Source organism: Dipodomys merriami, unplaced genomic scaffold, assembly GCF_024711535.1.
Source record: "Dipodomys merriami isolate MVZ:Mamm:240054 unplaced genomic scaffold, mDipMer1.0.p SCAF_1034, whole genome shotgun sequence".
NCBI lineage: Eukaryota > Metazoa > Chordata > Mammalia > Rodentia > Heteromyidae > Dipodomys > Dipodomys merriami.
Genome location: NW_027202310.1, coordinates 271,597 through 280,842, shown reverse-complemented (window position 1 = coordinate 280,842; position 9,246 = coordinate 271,597).

Sequence of the window (9,246 nt, the reverse complement as noted above, 5' to 3'; positions counted from 1 at the left end):
GATGTGGCTCAAGTGAAAAAGCAGAAGTCTTGGGCAAAAAAGCTCAGGGGCAGTGTTTAGACCTGATTTTAACCCCAAAGACCAGCGTGCATTTGCCCATACACACACACACACACACACACACACACACACACACACACACACACACACACACACACACATTATTGAAAGACAAATACCAATGCTTTTCCTAATGTATTGTTTCACATTGTAATAGGACTTAAGGCATTAGTGGGTCTAGATTCCTACTATAGTATATATGTTTGAATAGGTTATTCAGAGAAAACTTTATTTGGAAAACTCTAATACTCAAATTGTAGCTTATTTTTTAAAATATGGGCGATGGACCAAGTATATTAATGACCAGGTATAGTTATATGGGATAAAACTCTGGCTTGATTTTAACATCATTATTTTATTTTTTTAACAATGGAAGAAAGATATTTGACTTGAAAGAGACACAGGATGAGATTCAGAAGAGATGGTGAGTCCATTCTTTGTAGAAATGGGCACATCAGACTTTTGAAGATATTATTCATTTTTTGGCATAAGACTTGATTATTCAAGTATGTGCAGTTACTAGATAAATAACTTAATATGGAAATAATAAATAAGTGTTATCAGTGCATACAAAACAATTGGTTCTGAACATCTATATTATGCAATGATTTGTACTGTTCATGTCACAGAACTGACTTAGAAGGCTGATTTAAATCAAATATATATATTTGGTCAGCGTTAAATCCTCTTTTCCAAATTCTGCCTCCTCGAAAAAAAAAAGGATATTACCTATTTTATCAGTAATCAGGAATAGTAAGTTATTTTAAGTATTTATATATTTTATCCAAGTATGATCCTCCAATATATCATTCCAGGTGCTAGAGTCTAACCATCATGGTGATGGATAGTCATATCCTAATGGAGAAATATGTAGCTTGCCCTGCTTGCATGCTCCCCAACCTTCCCTTCCATGGCTCTATATTTACATTTAGTAAAATTCACTCATCTAATAAAGTCAAGGACAATGGCAGCTCCTCCTTGAAGATTCTTCTGTCAAGAATAAGCAATCAATCATTAATTTGATAATATTGCATTATAATGCAGTCAAATATAGAAATTTTTGAGCTTTTTTTCCATGAAATTTACTTCATGTGATTGTTGATTTATAGTTGGTGGTATTGGACTTAAAAAAACGTACGAGTTTCAAAGATTTAAATAAAAAGTTGCACATTGCCTTGTCTAGTGACAAATTAAAGAGAGAATTCTAGGTTCTTATATTCATCCCAGTGTGCTTTTGTTTCCTTGCTGGCTTTTTTCCTACAGTGATGACCACTTTCATTATTTGGCATAGCAAAGTTTTCTCATTTTTGTAGTCCTGATTTTATCATAGGTGTTATTTTCCTAAGCATTCTGCCCATGATAAATTAATCTATTATTATAATCACATCTTAGAACATTCATATTCAGTAATTATTCTTATATTCCTTAATAACATCTCATTATATTTTAAAAATTGTATTAATTTATATAGTCAGCAGTAGGGCTGAACTCAAGGTCTGACTGCTGTTTCTTAGCTTTGTTGCTCAAGGTTAGTACTAGATCACTTCTAGATGTTTGGTGGTTAATTGGACATGAAAGACTCATGGACTTTCCTGCCCAGGCAGGCTCTGAACTGTGATCCTCCTGAGTAGCTAACATAACAGATGTGAGCCACCAGTCCACAGTATATATAGCACATTACTTTTAACAATAGAAGAAAGTAATTTTACTATAGAAATTTTGTCTTTAGGAGAATTCTTTCAATGTTTGATACAAACTTTTACATGTTTAAATATTATTTTGGTATCACTGTTGGTTTTTATAATTTTTCCACTTTGTATTTGCCTGTATTATTTGTACATAGACTTTTTCACTGTTATTCATACATACTATATAACGCTATCACAATTCATCCCCTTTATCACTTTATCTCTTTTCTACTTCCCTCTTCTTGAAACAATTTCAACAGGTTTTATTGTACTCTTCTTACACACACACAATATGAACAGAATATGTAGAAGATAATACTGCACCCTCCCCCTCCATGCCCTCTTGTTTTATCTTCTCCCCTTCCACTGGTACCTCCCCTCAAACAGGTTCTGTTCTGTTTTATATTTCTGTCTTTCATTTTTACAGCATACAAGCAAAAACATATAATATTTTACTTTCTCAGCATATTTACTTTTGCTTAATATAATGGTATCTAGTTCTATCCATTTTGCCATCAATGACATATTTTATTGCTATGTATAGTTGAAAACTCCATTGTGGATATATTTAAAATTTTCTCATGAATTTTATTTATATATGTATATATATATTGGGTCAGTCATGGGGCTTGAACTCTAGGTCTGGGAGCTGTCCATGAGCTCTTCAGCTCAAGGCGAACGTTCTACCACATAAGCCACAGTGCCAATTTTGGTTTTCTGGTGGGTAATTGGAGATAAGAATCTCAAGGACTTTCCTCATATTTTATCCTAGGATTACAGGTGTGAGCCATGGGCGGCTAGCTTAATTTTATATTTTATATATTTATCTATTTGTGTGCAATACTGGTGTTTGAACTTAAGGGCTTTCATTCTTGCTTGACCATTTTGCGTTGCTCACAACTGGTGCTCTACCACTTAAGACATGCATCCAGTACTAGGTTTCTGCTGGTTAGTTGTAGAAAAAGATCTCTCAGATTTGTATCCCTGGTCTGGTTCTGAACCACAATCCTCAGATCTCAGTCTCTTGAGTAGCTAGTATTAAGGGCATGAGCCTCAGGCAGCCAGAATTACTTTTATTTTTTATAAGTAGATTGCTTAAGATGTTGGCTTGGGTTTCCTGAGAGAAATTCATGTTTAATTTCTTGTTTCTTTTAAGGTTATCAAATGAATATCTTTAAATTTGCAAGATGTTATTATGTCAAATATGAAATAATATTTTTATGTTACTAGGTGGCACCAAGTTTCCTTTTAGATAGAAAATATTTGGCTGGCTTCCAACCAAAATCTTTACATCTCAGCTTCCTGAGTACCTAGGATTGTAGGCATTGGTCACCTCTCCTGGCTGAGACAAATATTTTTGGTAAGGAAAATCACTGTGATGTGGAACATGAGACATGATGAATATAGACTAAACGGGAATATTTTGAAAGCTTTAACAAAACTGAAGTTATCACAAATTTGCAGGCTTCAGTGAGGAGAAAAATGACAAAGAAGTTAGAGAAGCAGAGAATTGGAGACTAAAGAAAAGTTAGTGAATAATTCCCTGTTAGCAGAACTACTGATGATTTCTTTTTAGAAAACTTCAGCTTGATATACTAGTACATGCCTATAATTCTAATTAATTATGAGATAGACACTGGATGTTTGCTGTTGGTATGGTAAAAATATAATACTGAAACTCAAATCTCTAAAGCAAACTGGTGCCATATGTTGATAAGAGAGGCAGAAGTTGGAGGACCACTGTTTGAGGCAGTTAATGTGAGACTATCTGAAAAGCAAACTAAAGCTAAACAAAGTGCTAGGGGTATGGATCAAGAGCAATTATCCAGCAAGTTTGAGGCCCTGAATTCCATACCTTCTACTGAGAACAAAAGACAAGGAAAAGGAAAAAGGTTCTTGTTACAATTTTCAAGATATTTTCTGTACAATTTTCTGCTATAATTTCCTTCTTCAATTGCCGTAAAATTTTGAGAAGTCACTTACACAAATGACTACCATTATTTGTGGAAATCAAGGGAAAGTCTTTGCAACCAGTTTTGTAAGACAGAACAACTCTGTAAAATTGAATTCAATGAGATGAAAATGAGAGGTAATGGTTTCATGAAAATGCACTTAATAGCTATGTGTCAGAAGTTGAGGAGCTCATTAAGAGGATTTACTTCCTAAAAGAACAGGAGGATTGAGTTGATTTTATATTAATTTTTAAAAATAGGTTAAATTTGGTTGGTATTTTAACACCTTTAAACAAGGTGTTAAGCCAGTAAAATTATTGTTGAGATTTTTATAAAAGCTATAAGACAATTGTTACATAGATTTTTAGAGAAGCTATTCAACAATTGTTGGATAAATCCCAACAATGCAAATATGTGTTCTCTGTCATCTGGTGGTGTTACATACCTCATCATCTAAGGTTGGGAGAATATTATCTTCATTTTCAGAATACAGAAATGGAGGCAAGAAGAAAGGTGGTGTATTTCTGAAGGCTGATGTGTAAATTACATTTGAGAATGAGCAGAAACCAGAATCCATGAACAGAAACCAGAATACATGGCTCAAATTCAATTCATTATTTGCAAACCTCGTGACTATACTAATATCTGAAACTCTTCTGCTGGCTGGGTAAAATGGAACTGTTTCTTAGAGTTGTCATGTGTTGTTTTTGGTAAAAAGCTAAAAATATTGGTGCTTTATAAAATTAAAGAATATGCCTTTTGTAAAGTGTTATGCACAGAATATGAAACAAGAATTCCATGAACTCTGAAGTTCTTCATGCAGTTTTTCTTAAAATTATTCTTTGAAGAATCAAGATAGTGAAATTATTCACATTCCTTTCATTCCAGAAAGCATTATCTGAACACATTTGAGAAGACTTTCTACAACAGTCTTATAATATATGGGCTTTTGGTGTACTTATTTGTCTTCTCTCTCTATCTTCTTAATGGGGTTATTATTGTCTTATTCATGGGTTTAAGAGTCCTTTATATATTATGAATAAAGCAATTTGTCAAGATCTTTATATTTTGTTTCATTAGCAAAAATGCCTGCTATGTGATTGAACAGAAATTGATGACATCTTTGCCTGATTTCTGAGCAACTAGGAATTCTTTCATTCTAATTCAGTACTCTTTATCAGGTCAAGAAAGTTCCCATGTAATAATTTTGACAAATTTTTACCATTCTGATATTTTGAACAGGACAGAATTATTTTAGCGTCACAGCAGGGAATTCCCCTGTGACATGTCTCCTCTACAGGCATGGAATCCCCATTTGCAAACTGCTGATCATACTGGAAGCAAATTTTTGCTTGTTAGGAATATCGAATTTTTGGCCTATGTACTCAGGATTTTTTTCCCAGAAAACATAAATCCACACATAGATATTAGTCATAGCTACTTGAATTGGAATTAGTAATATTTTTATTCTTGATGTGCCACATCTCTATATAAAACTATGAAAAACACAGTTTGTAACAGAATAAACATGAGTATATCACTTAGAATGTGGGTATGGTTAGTAAACTCTAGGGGATTTTCTAATAGCTTTCAGACTTTTCATAAACATAAATGAGATGGTTTATACCTATAATCCTAGCTTCTTTGAAAATGGACATGTGGGTAGTGGGAGTTCAGGGTTAAGCTGGAAAACATACGAGACCTCCATCTCAGTCAATAAAAGCGGGGTGTGCCAATGTGTGGGTGTTATCCTACCTGTGTTGGACATCCAACTAGGAAGTTTACTATCCAGGTAGCCTAGGAATAAACAAATGCAAGACTCTACCTCAAAAATAACCAAAGCAAAAATTGCTGGATGTGGTATGATTCAAGGGGTAAGGTGCCTGCCTGGCAAATGCAAGGCTCTGAATTCAAACCCAAGTACCTACCAAAAAATGAAATAATATGAAATAATTCTCTAAATAACTACTCACTTAGTGTAATTATCTTATGTATTCTCCAAATAATCTTGTAGTGAAGGCATAGAATTGAATAAGCCAGATCAATATAATACTCCAAAATCATAGAGTGGCCCAGAGGTCAGCTTTATGATTATTCAATGTCTGGATCTTCCTGTTCTTAGATCCACAATCTTATGGGGGGGGGAAACGAATGTATTTATTTACATTTATTTACACCCTTCATCCAGTTTCACATGTTGAAATCCTATCTCAAATGTAATGTTACAGAAGTGGGCTTTTGTGTGTATGTGGATGTTAATTAAGTCATGGAGGCAAGCCTTCATGAATGGGATTTAAATAAACAAAACCAAAGAGATTTCACTCCTGATCTTTAATACAGTGCATCACTCAGAAAAAAAATACTGACTATGCTGGCATTGCAATCTTGGACCTCCAGGTTCCAGAATGTAAAAATAAATTTAGTGTTTATAACCAATTCAGTGTCTGTTAATGTGTCATCATAAGTCAAAAGGATGAACAGTAAGCCAGCTGAAAAGGACTGGTGTGGTTTCTCTACCAAATTTCCAGAGTCCCTGTGATACTGAAAAATGTTAAGGCTCCTTAGGGAAAATGTTTTAAAACTGCCTTCTTGTCCAACTCTGACTTCACAAAGTTTGGAATATAAGGAATGACATCAAGTGCCCAAGATACCTAAGACAGGACACTTGATCCTCGTCTGCTTTGCTCTTCAGCACCTGGTACAAATTTACACTATATAAACAAGTCAACTAAAGGCAGTTATAATACATTTTAAAATGCATAGCCAGAAAACACTTTATAAACACTCTCTCATTATAGTCTCATTGGCTCCCATGTCCAAAATAGGAAACCAAGGCTTAAAGAGAGGTAGGTAATTTACCCAAATTTGCAAAATTGATATATTTGTACAGTTAAATGCAGACGAAATTGTATCCATACTTAGGCTGATATACCATATGCATTTGTTTTTCTGCAGAAATAAAAGGCTCACGAACTTTTTTTCCATGTTCTAAACTCATATGCACTACCGTGATATCTCTATCCTGGCTGCCCCCAAGTCATATCAGCTGAAGTTGATACATCTCTACCCACTCAAACACAAATAGATAAGAATTGGGCAACTGTACTTTTAAATCCCCATGCAGTAATAATGTGTATTTAACAGTATGAAATCCTGGGCTAGAAAATAAAACTTCTATGATGGTGCTAGGCCCACCTCACATATCTTTCTTTGTCTCTTCCTTCCTTCCTTTTTAGGGCTTGGGATTGAACGCACGGCCTTGTGTATATTAAGCAATTGCAACAAAACTAAGTTACATGGCAATTTCAATCGCTCCAATTTGATTCACTGCTACCCTGTTCCTGATACTTTGTATTACTTGGTCATAGTATTTGGAGACTACTAAACTTCATAAGCGTTTCATCTTTTTTACTCCCTTCCCATGTATCAAGACACTGTGCAAGAAAGAATTTCCTGACCTCCCCAGACAGAGTTCATGGATCATCATCAGGTTCTATTTTACCATGCATAGCACTCTATTATTACATTTATAATAACAACTCACTTAAATAATTGTTCTCTTCTTCAGACCATTGGTAGACGATTGTTCAATCCTATATTTTATATAACCAGGAATAGAAATTTTCTTGTCATGTTTTCCTCTTTTTGACTTGGTAAAATTTTCCTGATTTTGTAGAACTGTTTATTCTCCATGAATGTTGTTTCAGGACATTTCTGCATAATGTCTATAATAAAATTAAGAAATTTCCAGCCAAAGAAGACAACACAGCATTCTAGATGTTAATGACTGTACTCTGGGTTCCTGTGCACTGGGCACTGCATTTGGCATCTCAGTTTTACAACAATGGACAATCTATATTGAAAGTTGCTTTTTTTTGGTTTCCTATTTTGTGCCATATGAAGTATTTAAGGTGTATAGCCAGTTAATTGTGGAAGTATGAGCTGGTAATCTTTTCAAAAATTTTTTGTAAAGATACTGTATAGAGTTGTTACAATTACATGAGTAAGGTAATGAGTACATTTCCTATTGAGCATTGTTACCCCCTCCTTTGTTTCCCCCCTAAATTCCCTTCCTTCCCTATTTCCCAACTCCTCTTTCCCCCTACTTTCGAAGATGTGAAGTTCGTTTTCAACATAGTGTCTTGTACATGCCATTGTTACAATGGATCAAACTGAATCCTTGTTTCAGCATTTTGTTATTTCCCTGCCCCTCCCCAAATTAGAAAAATGTATATACAAGATGGAACCGGGGTCATATGAGCTGGTAATCTTTAGCCTTCAAATCTTAAAACAAAAACAAGCAATGCATGAAAAAAAATGTTCATAATGGAAATCTCAGCCTCCTGATTGATGCTCTGATTCTTCCATTAAAGTATAATCTTGTTAGAATCAAGTTCCAGGCTAAAATGTAAATACCCAGGGAAATGATGACATTAAGTTGCTAATATTTAATTATGCCTTCCTATTAATGAAATAATTTGGAAAATGTTTTTTAAAAAACTGGATAATAGCAAGAAGGATTTTAGAAAAAGGCATGACAGTGGGTAAGGTGTGTAAAATTGTACAAAACTGGAACTACATGCTGGGAAAAGAACAACTTCACAGAGAGGGGTAACTTATTTTTTTTTAGATGAGGCAAGTTAAGATGGATTATTATGTAAGAAGAAAGTTTCTATTTGGTTTTTTCTAACAACTAGCAGAGACTTATCTGTTTATAAAAAATAAATACTAGAATGAAAAATTCAAAAGACCTTTAATGATGCATTTAATATTTTGGAAACAACAAAGATTTTCAGGGTAGAGACAGTTCAATAAACTATAGTATTTATAAGCACTGGACTCCCATGTAATCATTATAAGTGATGTTCTTAGAAGAGTGCAATTTCTTAGGATGTTATTAGATAGGAAATATATGCATGATATAATGCGATGTAGACTCACACCTGTAATCCTACCTACTCATAGGGGTGAGATTTGAGGATCATGGATCACAGCCTGCCCCCATAGGAAAATCCATTTAACCATCAAAATGCCAATAGTGGAGCTGTGGCTAACCTTGGGGGAAAAAAGTAAAGCCGAGAATAATACGCAGGCACTGAATTCAAGTTCCAGTTTTGGCAACAAACAAATGAATAATCAAACAAATATGTCACCCCAAAGTTATATGAAAATATGTATATGCATATATGCATGGCAGAAGGTCTAACCGTAGTGTTCCAATATTCACCTTGTAGAAGTCCAAAATGGGAACAACATAAACATTTACTTAAAGAAAATCAAAAGTGACAATATGTTGGAAATGATCTTTACAACTTGGGGGGCATTGAGAAAGGGAGGAAAAAGGGAAGAAAAATAAAGGAGGGGGTAAAAAGTTAGACAAGAAATGTAATCATTACCTTACTTATGTAACTGTGACCCCTCTCTACATCACCTTGACAATAAAATTAAAATGAAAAAAACTAAAAAAAAGACAACCAAAAGCATTTACTTATGTTATTCTATTTAAAAGTATATTTTAAAAGAATTATTGGCATGTTTTAAAGTTC